At 42.4% G+C, this 17,096-nt stretch overlaps 2 protein-coding genes across 2 annotated transcripts in view; both read right to left on the bottom strand.

The window, feature by feature from the left end:
• LOC127650291 (NACHT, LRR and PYD domains-containing protein 3-like) overlaps positions 1–17,096 on the bottom strand; it is a 349,622-nt gene that overhangs the window by 51,595 nt on the left and 280,931 nt on the right. The window lies entirely within an intron of this gene.
• The window catches only part of LOC127650289 (NACHT, LRR and PYD domains-containing protein 12-like), a 459,642-nt gene that overhangs the window by 162,585 nt on the left and 279,961 nt on the right, over positions 1–17,096 (bottom strand). The gene's annotated exons all lie outside the window — the stretch shown is intronic.

Below are 17,096 nucleotides of genomic sequence, written 5' to 3'. Positions count from 1 at the left end.
CATCTAATATGGAGAAAAGAAAAATCACTCTGACTGAAAAGGCTCTGGCAAGCAGGATTGAGTCAATTCAAAAACAGCGTAAAAAGGAAGTAGGCAACTTAAAGAGCCAGATACTGTCTCTCAAAGAGCTTATGAGAGATGATCAAAATGCTTCACAAGTTAAAGCACAGTTTGATGTCCTGCTGCAATTGTCTGAAAATGCCACTGCATTGCACACGTCTTTGATGTCTTTAATCCCTCCTGATGAACAGGAGAGACAAAATGCATGGTTCACAAGCATCACTGAATACAGCCAAGGGTTTTTTAAGGATGCCAGAGTGTGGATTTCAGAAACCAACAGGCCTCATTCAGAGCTAACTCATAACGTTCAGTGTGACCAGGAAGTTCTGTTAGGGGATGAAATTGGGATTCATGGTGATGTAAAAAGGGGTCAACGGCATCCAGCTTCTCAACATGATGACCAGGATGACATATTGCCATGGGACAGTATATCAAACCTAAGCAGTAGAAAACAAGGTTCAAAATCAAATGTTTCCACTACTTCATCTGCACGCCTAAGAGCAGAGGCTGAAATGGCTGTTTTGCTTGCCCGTCAAAGTTTGCTGAAGGAAAAACATTCTCTTGAGGAACAGGAAGAGAAACTAAGACAACAAAAGGAACAACTTCAGCTTAAAGCTGATATAGCTGCATCAGTGGCTAAATTGAATGTTTTAAGGACCTCTGGATCTGGTGTGCGGAGTGCTGTTTCTCACCGATCCAATGGCATGGAGTCATATTTTAAGAAAAGGGGGGAAAAGGTTGAAACTCTTAACATTGATGCAGATACTTTTGTTCCACAACTTGAAAAGGATGAAAAGGAAAACCAGCAATGGAAATTGTGGATTTACAGGTTGGAAGGCAAAAACCGAAAGGAGCAGGCAATACCATCCATCTCCAGCAGAGGCCCTTAGAGCTTATAAGACAGAGCACAATTCCAAGAAATACAACACCGTCTCCAGCGTCTCATCATGGAGATGTCCGTACGTCCTTTTCCACGAACACTAACAGTGACCAGAACCACATGTTGTCTATAATGAAAAAACAGAATGAGATAACATCAATGCTAGTGCATCAGCAATGTCTTTTATCGCTACCTAAAAGAAATATCCAAATATTTGATGGCGACCCTCTACAGTACCATGCTTTTATGCGGTCTTTTGAACAAGTAATTGAGGAAAAGACTGATAATGCTGAAGATGGTCTGCATTTTCTGGAACAGTACACCAGGGGCAACCACAACAACTTGTCAGGAGCTGTCAACATTTGACTGATGGCTCAGGCTATGCAAAGGCAAAGACTTTACTGCATGAACACTTTGGAAATGAGCATATGATAGCATCTGCCTATTTGGATAGGGTCTCTTCGTGGCCAGTGATTAAGCCAGAAGATGGAAAGGCTTTACATGCATACAGTCTGTTTTTGCGTGGATGTTGCAATGCCATGGATGAGGTTCATAGTTTGTGTGAATTGAATACACCTGCCATTATGATCACCATGATTAAAAGATTACCCTACAAACTGAGAGATAAGTGGCGAACAGTGTCATGTGGCATCCAGGAAACGCATCGCCGGAGAGCTATATTTGTTGATATTGTGACTTTTATGGAGCGTCAAGTGAAGATCATGACCGATCCTGTGTTTGGAAATCTACAGGATGTACCAGTGTTGGTGGCAAATAAAGAAGGCAGCAGGACAAGATCACTTCGCTCAGGGGCTAAGGGAAGTAGCTTTGCCACTGCTGCTACTACAATTGAAAAGACACTAACAGAACATAAGGTTAAAGATGGACATTTACCTGAAAGGATTTGCCTGTACTGCGAAGGTGGACACGTGCTGGAGTTTTGTACTCTGCTGGAGAAGAGAGCTCAAAGTGAGAAGATTGATTTCCTGAAAAAGAATGGAGTTTGTTTTGGCTGTTTGTGTACTGGTCACATCAGTAAGGAGTGCAGGAAACGTCTCTCTTGCAAAACGTGTGGCTCAAGGCACCCTAGTATGCTTCATATCCACCACAAGGACAGAAGAGCAGATGCAGAGAAAGGTAAGAGCAACTCAGAGAGTGCAGTGGGCAGTTCTTTGGTTGCAGTCCAAACCAGTGGTCTTACTGGGGCGGCGAACAAGATTTCAAGCTCGCCATCGTACCAGTAAAGGTTAAATCAAAGAGTGGGCAAAGGACAGTGGAGACCTATGCCTTTTTGGACCAGGGTAGTTCAGCATCCTTCTGCACAATGGGTTTGATGGATAGATTGAATCTCTCCGGGAGAAAAACAAAGATTCTTTTGTGCACCATGGGCCAAGAGAGAATTGTGGACAGTTGTATTGTATCGGACTTGGAAGTGGCTGGATTGGACAGTGGCTGGTACTGTGAAATGCCAGATATCTTCACACAACCTAGGATGCCTGTAAATAGGAGTAACATCCCACGACAGGAGGATCTGCATAAATGGCCTCATTTGAAACATGTGTATTTGCCTGAGATAGATACAGATGTGGAGCTTCTGATAGGCATGAACGTACCCAGAGCTTTGGAACCACTTGAAATCATCCGGAGTGTGGATGAAGGGCCGTATGCCATCAAGACTATGCTTGGTTGGACGGTAAATGGACCCCTTGGTGGAGAATGTTGTGATGAACCTGGTGTGTATCAGTCTGCATTTTCCATCAACAGAATTTCTGCTGTAACACTTGATGAACTCTGGAAACAACAGTTTAAGACAGACTTTCCAGAGTGCAGTCATGAGGAACAGCTAGGACTTTCAAGGGATGATCGCAGGTTCTTAGAAATGGCTAACAGTACTGTGAAATTAGTTGATGGCCATTACAGTATTGCTTTACCTCTGAAGGACAGAAAGGTAAGCATGCCTAACAATCAGTAACATTGCAGAACAACGCAGCCTTAACCTGAAGAGAAGGTTTATCAGAGATGCATTATTCCATAAGGACTACACTGCTTGTATGAATAACCTTATATCTAGTGGCTATGCAGAGAGATTGCCAACCACGGATCTGGAACGCGAGTGATGGAAGGGTTTGGTATATCCCACATCATGGGGTATACCATCCAAGGAAAGGAAAGATCAGAGTTGTCTTTGATTGTGCAGCATCGTTTCAAGGCATCACTCAACGCACAACTCCTGAATGGTCCCGATTTGACTAGTACGTTGATTGGAGTCCTGACCAGGTTCAGGAAAGAGCCTGTTGTTCTGATGTCTGACATTGAGGCGATGTTTCATCAGGTTCAAATTCCAGAGGAGGATGCAGACCTGTTGAGATTTCTTTGGTGGTCCAGTGGAGACCTCAGTCAGTGTTTGGAGGAGTACAGGTTGATTGTTCATTTGTTCGGGGCAACGTCTTCTCCGAGCTGCGCTAACTTTGCTCTACGAAGGTGTGCAGAAGACAACAAAGACTTCTTTAGCCAGCAAGTGATTGAGGCCATCATGTACAGTTTCTATGTGGATGACTGCCTTGTTTCTGTAGCCTCAGAACAGGAAGCTATATCTCTCTATAAAGGCCTTAAAGCAATCTGTGCCAAGGGTGGCTTTCATCTAACGAAATGGATAAGCAACAGTCGCAGTGTGTTGGCTTCAATACCTGAGGAGGAGAGAGCAAAGGAAGTTAAAGACCTGGATCTGGACCACGACTCACTACCTGTTGAGAGAGCACTGGGAGTGCGTTGGTGCATCCAGTCCGACACCTTTATGTTCAGCATAACTATTCAGGAAAGACCATTGACCCGCAGAGGGATCCTTTCAACCGTTAGCTCTTTCTACGACCCTCTGGGGATCCTAGCTCCTGTGGTTTTTATAGCTAAAAGAATTCTCCAGGATCTGTGTCGGAGCCGGCTAGGATGGGATGACTTCATACCAGTAGCGGTTGCCCAGGAATGGATAGACTGGTTGAAGGAGCTACATCATTTGGAAGGCTTTAGCATCAGAAGATGTTTAAAACCTCTGAACTTTGGAGAAGTAGCCACTGCTCAGTTGCACCATTTTGCCGACGCAAGTGAGGAAGGATATGGTACTGTTACCTATCTGCTTCTGCGTAATGAACACTCTCAGATACACAGCGCCTTCATAATGGGAAAATCCAGGGTGGCACCTTTAAAGCCTGTGACTATCCCACGTATGGAGTTGATAGCTGCTGTTGTAGCAGCTCGTATGGACAAACTGTGGAGAAAGGAGTTAAGACTACAACTTCAAGACTCTGTTTTTTGGACAGATAGTACCTCTGTATTAAAATACATTAAGAATGAAACTTCAAGATTTCGAATCTTTGTGGCAAACAGGGTTTCAGAGATTCTCAAGGTTTCTGATGCATCTCAATGGAGATTTGTGAACACTGCACACAATCCCGCAGATCTTGCCTCCAGAGGTGCGAAGGCGGAACCATTTCTAAATAATAAAACTTGGATTTCCGGTCCCTCATTTCTCTTACAAACAGAAGAAGACTGGCCTGATAACCCAGATGAATTGCAGGAGCTTCCACCTGGAGACGGGGAGGTCAAGGTGTCAGCTGCAATTGGAGTCTCTACAATTAGGGATGAAAATGACACCATGACTTGTTTGATCAATCGTACCTCATCTTGGACACGTCTAACAAGAGTGATGGGCTGGGTCCTAAGATTCAAAGCTTTGTTTCTGAATCTCAGAAGAACGAAGGAGGTCACTGCATGTCTTACTCGGTCTGTGTCAAATACAACTCAACAGGAAAATGGCCTCACCAAGGACATGTGTGATTTCAAGAATAAGCTCTGCTGTGGTTATCTTTCATTGAGAGAGATCCGAGAAGCTGAAATTGAAATAATTATGTTTTGTCAGAGAAAAAGGTTCTCAGAAGAGTTCTCCTGCCTCCAAAAGGGGGAAGGTGTAAAAAGAAACAGCCATGTATTCAAACTCAATCCAATATTGGAAGATGGTGTTTTAAGAGTCGGAGGACGGCTAAGTAAGGCTGCCATGCCTGAAGAGTCGAAACATCCTGCCATATTAGCTAAAGATCTTCATATTTCTGACCTCATTCTACAACATACTCATTGAGAGGTCGGCCATGGAGGTAGAAATCACATGTTGTCAAGACTACGCCAGAGATATTGGATCCCTGGTGTTAGCGGTTCCATAAGGAAGATCTTGGCAAGATGTGTGGTGTGTCGAAGGCTACATGGAGCTGCAGGTCAACAGCAGATGGCAGATTTGCCTGAAGACAGAGTTTCTTCAGAAGAACCTCCCTTCAGTCATGTTGGAGTTGACTACTTTGGTCCGTTCGAGGTTAAGCGTGGTAGGAGTCTTGTAAAAAGATATGGAGTTATCTTCACGTGTTTGGCGATAAGAGCAGTACACATCGAAGTTGCCTCATCATTGGACACAGATTCCTGCATTAATGCACTGCGGCGCTTCATCGCCAGAAGAGGACAGGTCAAAGAGTTGCGGTCAGACAATGGTACCAACTTTGTTGGCGCAGAGCGTGAGTTGAGACGAGCCATTGAAGGATGGAACTTGGAACAGATCAATGATGCACTCTCGTTAAAAGGAATTAAATGGACCTTCAACCCTCCCACTGGATCACACCATGGAGGAGCATGGGAGAGGTTGATTCGTTCTGTTAGAAAGGTCCTTAACTCTACTTTAAGGACACAAAGTCTGGACGAGGAAGCAATCTGCACAGTGCTCTGTGAAGTGGAATCAATTCTCAACAGTAGACCTATCACCAAGGAATCGACAGATCCCAACGATTTGGAAGCATTAACTCCGAACCACCTTCTGCTTCTCAAAACTAAACCATGTTTACCTCCGGACTATTTCAGAAAGAGGACATGTATGCACGGCGAAGATGGAAGCAAGTCCAATACATGGCTGATTTGTTTTGGAAGAGGTGGACTAAGGAGTATTTACCACAACTGCAGGAACGACAAAAATGGACCAAGATCAAGCGGAATTTCATTCCTGGAGACATCATTCTTGTAGTGGATGATTCTGCTGCTCGCAACTCCTGGATCATCGGAAGGATAACAGAAGTGCTGCCAGACAGAAGAGGACTTGTGAGACAAGTCTGGATCAAGACCCAAACCAACCATATATGCAGGCCTGTGACCAAGATCTGCCTTCTTCAGGAGTCAGCTGAATCCTGATTACTGTACTTGACTTTTGACTGAATTGACTGGACTATTTTTTTTTACTTTTTTCGTCTGAGAGAAGCCCGAAGATTGGCTTAATTTATGATGGACTATTAATAATTTTTTACTTATTTTTTCTTTCCCCTGCATGTGTAACGTATGTGTAATTATTACTGTGTGATAGCTGTAATAATTAGGGGCCGGAATGTAAGAGGCTGGTATTGTTTTATTTTATGAATACATTCTTTTGGTTACTTACGGTAATTAAGGCACCTGGTGGTGGTGGAGGAAGTGAGACTATATTATCTTCTCACCTGTGGGGTTCGGGAGGAAGAGAGGGGTGACGGGGAAGTCTTATTTTGTTGACCGCTGTAGAACACTTCTAACGTTGTTTAATGCCGTTTGGACACCATTTCGTATATCAGTGAAACAATTACTATGGAATGTATTGGACACACAACCTTGTTCATTTCTAACACAAATAAATCTACAAAACGCAGTCTTTGGATTCAGGTTCATTGAGCAAGCGCGTCTGGCAATGAGTTTCCCCCATTCAGTCTCTCGGCCGACAAATTATTTTGGCTTTCAGATTGTCGCCCACAGTGTCCTTGAGTAAGACACTTAACTCCAGGTTGCTCCGGGGGGATTGTCCCTGTAATAAGTGCACTGTAAGTCACTTTGGATAAAAGCGTCTGCCAAATGCATACATGTAAATGTAGTCCAGGATAAACCTTCTGGGAGTCTTGGCTCCATATTGACCCAACTACCCACCAATATTGCTTCACTCTTGGACCAATTAACTTTTGTTGCAGAAATTCTTTTAAAATCATTCAGCATCCCCAACAAAACATTTACATCTCTTTGTCCATTACTTAAAACAACAACATCATCAGCATATGCCGATAACTTAAAAGCATAAGAACATCTTGGGACATGTAAACCATACAATTCTGCTCTTATTTTGTTTAAGAGGGGCTCTATAGCCAAAGTATACAGCATACCAAGGCTGTGCCTTGTCTGATAACTCTAAGAACTCTAAAAGGGGCACACAAGTTTCCATTAAGTTTCAAAACACTTTCAGCCTCGTTGTACAACACTTTTATCAAGGAAATAAAATCATTACTAAAACAAAGGCTGTTTTAGTAATGATTAAAGCATTCCATAAGTACATGTGTTCCATTCTGTCAAAAGCTTTTTCTTGGTCAATGGACACTAGACCAAAATCTAATTTGAGTTTTTTGCCAATGTCTAGAATATCCCTAATAAAAGAGATATTATCAATGATTCGTCTCCCTGGAACACAATAAGTCTGGTCAGGATGAATAATTCGGCCAAGAACTTCACTTAATCTATGTGCCAGAACTTTAGAAAGTAATTTGTAATCAGTGCACAACAAGCTCACAGGTCTCCAGTTTTTAATCTCATTTAGATCACCTTTCTTTGGTAGTAATGTGAGGACCGCCCTTCTACAACTTAAAGGTAGCTGTCCATTGACCAAACTTTCATTCAGTACCTGCAATAAATCTGGGCTCACCTCTGTCCAAAACGTCCTATAAAATTCAACTGGTAGCCCGTCAATTCCCGGTACTTTACCACCTTCCATGTTTTGAAGTGCTTTTTCTAATTCCTCTAAAGTTACAGCTTTACTAAGTTCAGCATTGTCTTCTTCAGGAACTTGAGGCAAATTTTCAAAAAAGCTCACATCTGTTTCACCATGTGTTAATTCACTCTCATATAATTTTCTGTAGAAACAAACTGCCCTGTTTCTGATCTCAGAAGGGTCTGACAACAAATCTCCAGACTCGGAGCGTAGAGAGTGAATAAGCTTTTTTTTGCCCATCCTTCTTTTCTAAATTAAAGAAGAATTTAGAAGGTGCATCCATCAGCTCTATGTTCTGAAATCTTGACCTGACCAGTGCTCCTTGTGTGGTTACATCCAATAGGTCATTTAAAAAAATCTTTTTCTCTTTAAAACTCTTAATAATGGTCAAATCGCCGGTGAGATCAGCAAGTTCTTGCAAATTGTTTAATTCTTTTTATAACATTTTAATCTCAACTTTTCTGTCTCTTGTGGCATTAAAGGTATAATTTTGACTCAGCTGTCTGACTTGTGTTTTAGCAAAATCCCACCACTGCTGGATAGACTGAAAAGAGGATTTTTGGGATCTAAAGTCAACACAAAATTCTTTAAAAAGACCTTGAAAAAAGTGATCACACAACAGATTGTTATTCAAGTGCCAGTAAGCACTTTATGGCTTAACAGAACTCACTGTCACAGCACACTTTACTACACTGTAGTCAGAGAAACCAACTGGGATAATAGAACATCCCCTGAATATATTAAGTTGATGTTTATAACCATAAAATCTGTCCAACCTCGCTAGCAGCAGAGATATGCTGCAGCACCTGCCCCTGGGCCCCCTGCCCACCCACAGCAGCAGATTTATGCTGCAGCACCTGCCCCTGGACCCCCTGCCCACCTGCAGCAGCAGAGATATGCTGCAGCACCTGCCCCTGGACCCCCTGCCCACCCACAGCAGCATATTTATGCTGCAGCACCTGACTATGGGCCCCCTGCCCAGCCACAGCAGCAGAGATATGCTGCAGCACCTGCCCCTGGACCCCCTGCCCACCCACAGCAGCATATTTATGCTGCAGCACCTGACTATGGGCCCCCTGCCCAGCCACAGCAGCAGAGATATGCTGCTGCACCTGCCCCTGGACCCCCTGCCCACCCACAGCAGCATATTTATGCTGCAGCACCTGACTATGGGCCCCCTGCCCAGCCACAGCAGCAGAGATATGCTGCAGCACCTGCCCCTGGACCCCCTGCCCACCCACAGCAGCAGACTTATGCTGCAGCACCTGACCCTGGGCCCCCTGCCCAGCCACAGCAGCAGAGATATGCTGCAGCACCTGCCCCTGGAACCCCTGCCCACCGACAGCAGCAGAGTTATGCTGCAGCTCCTGCCCCTGGGCCCCCTGCCCACCCACAGCAGCAGAGTTATGCTGCAGCTCCTGCCCCTGGACCCCCTGCCCACCCACAGAAGCAGATTTATGCTGCAGCTGTAGCCCAGACTACTGCCATGGTCCCTCCCCAACTACCTGTAAACTGGGAGACATCAGGGAGATGCTGCACACCCTGTGCACCCAGCTTTTGTTCAGCTAATATAAACTCAGATCACTTTCCTATTTTAAGAAAAATAGAAATATATATTTTTTTAGTAAAAGAACAACACATTATATATTATTAGTTAGGAGTAGGCCTAGTAATATTAGCATATGTATTTTTATTTAGTATTAGTAGTAATATTGATTATATACCTGTATAGTACATGTATTTATGGAATTAATTGCACATTATTATTCAGTATTGTAAGGTATAGATAGTTGTGGTTATTTTAAAATGTTTGTCTCACTATACAGGTTCATTCTGATTGTTTATCAATGCCTTAATTTCATATAAGCTGCTGGAATATTCAGGGTCTCCGCTCCTCAACTTTTGATCTGAAGAGTAGACACCCTGAATTCATCCAATCTATCAAAGATGTTGATATAATTGTGTTAGTAGAAACATGGTGTCAAAATGCTCAGCTCACTCACTGTCCCCCAGGGTATAATGAAGTCATGGTGCCCTCTATAAAACTGAATAACATACGTAAGGGCAGAACATCAGGGGGGATCTTGGTGTGGTATAAAGAAGATCTTTGTCATCAGATCTCATCAATAAAAAAGGGAAAATCACACATTTGGCTGAGATTAGATAAAACCCTGGGCATAACTGACAGGGATCTATATCTCTGTGCTATTTATATACCCTCCATTCAGAAATAGCCTATTACCAGGCCCAGGGAAATGTGCTTCTTACTGGAGATCTGAATGGATGAACAGGAATTGAACATGACATCATTGACCCACATGGCAACAATCATGTATTTGGTCAGTCTCCCCTGTTTACCACACCAACCATCCCCAACCGGAAAAACCTTGACTCAGTAAATCAAAGTGGCAGGGAGATTCTGTTGAGCCATAGGCCTGTATATAGTTAATGGTAGGCTCAGATGGGACTCTTTTGGCAGATTTCACATACTCGTCAGCTCTTGGTTCTAGTGTAGAAGACTATGCAATCACTGACATGGACCCCTCCACTATCAGTGCATTCACTGTCAGACAGCAATCACCCCTTTCAGACCACAACCAAACAAATGTGTTCTTCAAATTATCAGGTCAAACTAGTGACGCAAACAGGGAACCCAGTAAACTGTATAAAGTACATCCTACTTACAGATGGGCCCCAGACAGTGGAGACAAATTCATCATGGCCTTGAACTCACATGATCTGATAAATTACATATCGATATATGACCAAAACCAATATGTCCCAACTAGAGATGGTGTAAACAAGGCCACTGAGGAAATGAATATGATATTTCATAAGGCAGCTATTAAAGCTGGCCTTGTGAAACAAAACGGAGGCCTGTTAAAAGGCAAAATGCTGAAAAATGGTTTGATGAAGAATGCAAGACCATCAGAAAAGATCTCAGTAAAACATCGCCAACCAAACAACCCCGCATTACGCATTAGTTACAATAATATTTTAAATAAATATAAATATACAATTAGAAACAAAAAACAAAATTATACCCACGAGAAACTTGAAGATATTGAGGATGCCCTTAATCAAAATCAATTCTGGGATATGTGGAACAACTTCAACAGAAAGGAACCACAAGCATTACCCATCCAAAATGGTGGCGTCTGGAGAGCCCATTTTGAAAGTCTGTTCAAAGACATACTGTAAAACAGTTAAAGGATGGGCAAGGAGGAGGCGAGAACCGGCTTGTCAATATAAATGATATTTAATGAGAACTTAAACCAAAAGCATACACAAACACACACATGACGGACATGCCTGTAATTCTCTCTCTCTCAAACCATCGTCACCGGCCGCCTTTATCCCTCGCGCGCCTCATCAGGCCGATTGGGGTCCAGGCGCGCGATATTCCGACCGAACCCGCCCCCCTCCGCTCCACACTCCTCCCGGCGTTATCTCAGGCCGGGGTGCCACCGGCATGACGTACACCCCCCCCCATCCCTGGGGCGTGGTGCATCTTGCGTCCCGCGTGGTCATCCCTGCCTTCCTCGCCCTGGGAGGAGACAGGAGGGGAAGACAACAACAACAACAACAAAATAGGCGAGGCAAAAGGCCAACACGGTGTGACAGAAAGAAAGAGAGAGGAGAGAGAGAAAAAGCTCACTCACCGGTTCTCTGATGTACCGTCGCGTGGTCCTCGAACACTCCTCCAAACTCCACACCAACCCCGGGCGAACCGGAGTGAAACCTTCAACCCCCAGCGGGCAGAATGCACCTCCGCTTTTCTGGCAGCAAATGGGGACACTCCTCCGCCCCTGGCAGCGGCTCTACCGCCCCGGGCAGTTGGAGAGTTTCTTCCCTCCTCCCTCATGGACGGCGGTCTCCCTCGTCCCCTCCGTGTTTCTGGGGACGGCAGGGCACTCCTCTGCCCCCGGCAGCGGCTCCCTTGCTCCAGGCAGTCGGTTATCCAGTCCCCACTTGCCCCGCGGACGACGGCCATTCCCCGCATCCGGGCGGTCGGGCTACTCCGTCACCCGGAAGATGGCAGCGGCGCCCCCCAGTGTGGACGGCAGTGTCGAGGACTCTGCGATGGGCATCCCTCCTCCTTCCCGGGTTTCGGCACCAATGTAAAACAGTTAAAGGATGGGTAAGGAGGCGAGAAAACCGGCTTGTCAATATAAATTATATTTAATGAGAACTTAAACCAAAAGCATATGCCGACCGGCCCCGTCCCCCTCCACTCCACACATACCAATAAATGAAATGAATCCAGATCAAAGCATTATAAAAGATCAACTCCAAAAATTTGAAGAAACAATTAAAAACAACCAAAACCCCCTTGATTTACTTGGGAAGAATTGACCACCCATATAAATTCTCTCCGGCCAAAGAAAGCTTGTGTTCCAGACAGCATCAGAAATGAAATGCTCAAATGCAGCACCCCACAGATGCAGAGGGCCGTGTTGAAGTTGTTCAACATTGTAATACAGTCAGGATGTTTTCCTGACATCTGGTGCAAAGGACTCATTTCCCCCATTAATAAGAGCGGGGACAAATTAGACCCTAAAAACTACCGTGGCATCAGTGTCAGCAGTTGTCTAGGTAAGCTATTCGGCAGTATTCTTAACAAAAGAATACTTCATTTCCTTGACAAACACTCCATCTTATGTAAAAATCTTTTGGCTTCCTTCCAAAACACCGCACCACCGACCATGTATATACCCTTCTCACTTTAACAAACATGTACACCAAACAAAAAATGGTCAAATATTTGCTTGTTTTATTGATTTCAAGAAAGCTGTCGATTCTATTTGGCATGAAGGGCTATATTATAGACTTCTGCATTGTGGTATAGGTGGCAAAATATATGATCTGATTAAATCAATATATTCGAAAAACATATGCGCTGTTAAAATTGGAGACAAACAAACTGAATTCTTCACCCAGAGAAGAGGTGTCCGTCAGGGTTGCAATTTAAGTCCAACTTTATTTAATGTATATATAAATGAACTTACTGTTCAGTTGGATCAGTGTGCTTCTCATCCTCTAGATGGAGAGGTGAAGTATCTGCTTTATGCTGACGACCTTGTTCTACTGTCTCCTACTGAACAAGGACTACAGCTGCAGCTAGTCCAAAAATACTGTCAAGACTGGGCCCTAGCAGTAAACATGAAGAAAACTAATGTCATGATTTTTCAGCTCAAGTGTCAAGAAAACAAATACCAGTTTACTATAAATAATCATATAATTAAACACAGCATGAGTTATACCTACCTTGGTATAACAATAACAGCATCAGGGAGTTTCAACATGGCAGTGAATGCACTCAAAGAAAAAGCTCGAAGAGCCCTAAACGCAATTAAGAGAAAATTTTATAATCTCCAAATTCAAATTAAAATCTGGCTGAAAATATTTGATAGTGTTATCAGCCTATTGTACTGTATGGTAGTGAAGTGTGGGGTCCACTCAGTCATCACGGCTATACACGCTGGGACAAACACCCAACAGAATCTTTACATGCAGAATTCTGCAGGTACATATACATGTACACAGAAATACACCAACACGTGCATGTAGAGCAGAATTAGGCAGATACCCACTGATAATTAGCATTCAAAAGAGAGCAAATAAATTCTTCATTCACCTTAAATCCAGCCCCCAAGACACCCTTCAATCCAAAACCCTCCAAATCCAAGAGCTGAGCCCAGAAAAGAGTCCCCTACATCAGCTGGTGCTGAGACAAATCGTCCCCCCTCAAACACACTTTGACCAGTCTCACATCAACACTGTTCTCCAAACACCAATCAGAGTAAACCAAATTATATCGCAAAGAAACCAATCTGGAACATTGGAAAGAAGAAACTAAAAGCCAAAGTCAATCTGAATGTTATCTGGCCCTAAACAGAGAGTATGAGTTGGCAAAATATCTCTTGACTGTCAGAGATAGAAAACAGAGACAGACTCTAACCAAGTACAGGCTCAGTGACCAGACATTGGCAATTGAAACAGGAAGACACAAAAGAAAACAGAATATGCGCTCACTGTTGGATAGGTGAGGTCGAGACAGAAATGCACTTCCTCCTAAAATGTGAAACATTCAGAGAAATAAGGAATGTTTATTAACTCTTTCCCCGCCAGCGTTTTTAAAAAAAGTTGCCAGCCACCGCCAGGGTTTTTGACGATTTTCGCTAAATTTTAATGGCCCACAGAATATTTTCTTCCATGAATATATGAAGATGCTATATATCAAAATAAAGATCTGAGCCTCTGCTTTTAGGCAAAAAAAACGATTTTATTTTATCTTCATTTGTTCTTTTTTTATTGCCACTTGAACAGAGGTAGGTTTTGTCAAAAACAACATTTCGGACAAAAAGCTGAGAAAAAGGCATGTTTATGTCTGATATTTTGAGCTTCTCAATACTCCACTTCACGTTTGAGACGATTGCAGTCTGTTTCTTTGATCAAAGAGTTGCGTACTCTTTCAAAACATGCGCAAGGGTCTTCCTTACCATATACCACCTAAAACACGGATACCCGGAAAATTCCGTGTTTGGCGGGGAAAGAGTTAAACAAGTTTAACTCTGAAACTTCAGAATTTAAAGACCTAAATGACCTCTCAACATTACAAATACTCCAAAAGTAGACAGGACACATCTTGCTGCCCAATATGTATCAATATGCCACAACCTGAGGGACAGTGAAAGATCTGGAAAACACACACACATACACACACACTCTCTCTCACACATACACACACTCACACACACACTCTCACACACACACTCACAAACACACACACTCTCACACACACACACTCACACACACACTCTTACAAACACACACACACACACTCTCTCACACACACACACACACACACACACACGTTGTGTTTCCATGTTTTATGGGGACTTTCCATAGACATAATGGTTTTTATACTGTACAAACTTTATATTCTATCCCCTAAACCTAACCCTACCCCTAAACCTAACCCTCACAGAAAACTTTCTGCATTTTTACATTTTCAATAAAACATAATTTAGTATGATTTATAAGCTGTTTTCCTCATGGGGACCGACAAAATGTCCCCACAAGGTCAAACATTTCGGGTTTTACTATCCTTATGGGGACATTTGGTCCCCACAAAGTGATAAATACACGCTCACACATACACACACACACACACACACACACAATGTGATGTGGTCAAATAAATAATAATAATAATTGATATATTGCTGTTATTTATATACTGTATTACTAATAATTATATACTGTCCAAGTTATTGGACAAAATGTATTTTGCTTTTATTCTATATGATGCTTTGGCAACATTGTTTTTGAAACTTTCATGCCAATAAAGCCCATTGAATTGAATTGAATTGAATTGAGAGAGTGTGTATGTGTGTATATATATTTATAAAAATCCCTGCTAAATCGGCATACATTTTTTTTTATTGTGAATAAAATGTTCACAATAACCAGTCTGACTAAATCAGGGTTTTATTGGGAGAAAATAGTGGCACATAAAATTTTGTCTTTCCAATTCAGCCGTCTTTTGAAAAAAGAAATTAATCTGCGCAGGTGTGAAATGACACTGGATTGTATACATATGGTTGATATTTCCATAACTAGCGGCTGTAATATATACAGTGCTGTTTCATAGCTGGTAAAGTCAATATATGGCTGTTAAGCAGAGGTGTAGTGGTAAAAAAAGAGGTGGGTAAACTATAAATTCTGGTGGACCACTGCCTACCGGTGTATGTGTATCCTGATGACATCGCTATAGGCTATCATTTGATGGTACTACCAAGGGTATCACTGGTTGTTCCCTCATCATAGGTCACACAATCACTATTCAATTCATACATTAATCTAAGTTCTTGTTAAAGAGACCCAAGAAGGAATAATATGGTTGAAATCTATAAAGTTTACTAAATGACAAAACAGAGAGAACAAAAATATTTAAGAGAGATAGAGAGGGAGGCTTATATCCAGGGCTTCCAATGCAATGCACTTGTACATAATGATTAAGGATTTGGGATTATTTTCATAGTCGATTAATCTGTTGAATATTTTCTCGATTAATCAATTAGTTGTTTGGTCTATAATATGTCAGAACAATGTGGATCAGTGTTTCCCAAAAGCCCAGGAGGATGACGTCCTCAAATGTCTCGTTTTGTCCACAACTCAAAGATATTCAGTTTACTGTCACAGAGGAGAGAAGACACTAGAACATATTCACATTTAATCAAATAATTTTTGCCCGCCACAATATCAACGCTGACCGCCACACATTGATTTTCGAATAATTTTTTATTTTTTACTAAACCTATTTAAAATCGTATTTGATTGCAGAGAGCCGTAGCGCATTCGCGCAGCACTAGGCTACCTCTCGCTCGTCCCTCTCTCTCTCTCTCACCCATACCTCTCGCGCTCTCTCTCCGTCATGGAACACCGCTGCATAAATCTGTCCAACACAGCACTGTCAGTTATTACTTATTAGCCAGCATGCAAGGAGCCTAGCTAATAAGGAGAGCTACGTTATTGTTAGAATACAGCTTGATTTTTGAGGTCAGCACGCTGTATATAGCTGGTAGGAGTCAATATCGATGCACGCGCATGGGAAACACTGGCAGCAGCGCATTATGAAAGACCTCGTCTTAGGTTTAACAACCTATGAAACTAATAATGAACAATATGAAACTAAAACGACATAAGCTTAATTTAATCTAAAATCTATTTAGAGGTGGATAAACCCACTTTGGAGGTGGGTAAACGCTATTTCCGAATTTTGGGAGGTGCGTAAACGGCGTTTACGTGCGTTTAGCCTCCACTACATCCCTGCTGTTAAGACTATGTAAGTCATTTATACTGTTATTATTATTCAGTTGAATTATTTCTTCATTCGGTTACTGTTTAATGCATTCTGTAGTTATGTTACTTTCCATTAACATTTCTTTATTCTGTTATTTTGGTTTATTATTTTCATTACATTAGCAGCAAACGGATGCCTGCTGGTGCCATCTAGTTTAAATAAACTATGTAAACCTCATGAAGCTAATTTAGTTGGTCCATTATGTATCCCGTCTTCTCCTGGATAAAATGACAGGGCTTTAATTATGATATTTCTGGTAATATTGTAAAGCAAAAGATGGCAACTGACTGTATGTAACACTTTGCTTTAAAAAGTAAAGCTTTACTTAAGTTAAACTTAGTAAAATGATTGGTGTGATTCATTTATAGACTGCTCTCATCCTTGTCCATGTGGATTGTGGGGCAGTTAGATCACACATTTAATCATGTACTGTTTTATTGGTGGATTGGAACTGATTTCAGATTTGAATAGCAGAGAAGTAGAGG

This window comes from Xyrauchen texanus, chromosome 10 (genome assembly GCF_025860055.1).
Source record: "Xyrauchen texanus isolate HMW12.3.18 chromosome 10, RBS_HiC_50CHRs, whole genome shotgun sequence".
In the NCBI taxonomy this organism is placed as follows: domain Eukaryota; kingdom Metazoa; phylum Chordata; class Actinopteri; order Cypriniformes; family Catostomidae; genus Xyrauchen; species Xyrauchen texanus.
Note: the sequence above shows the minus strand (reverse complement) of the source record. Positions and strands in the feature narration are given on the sequence as shown.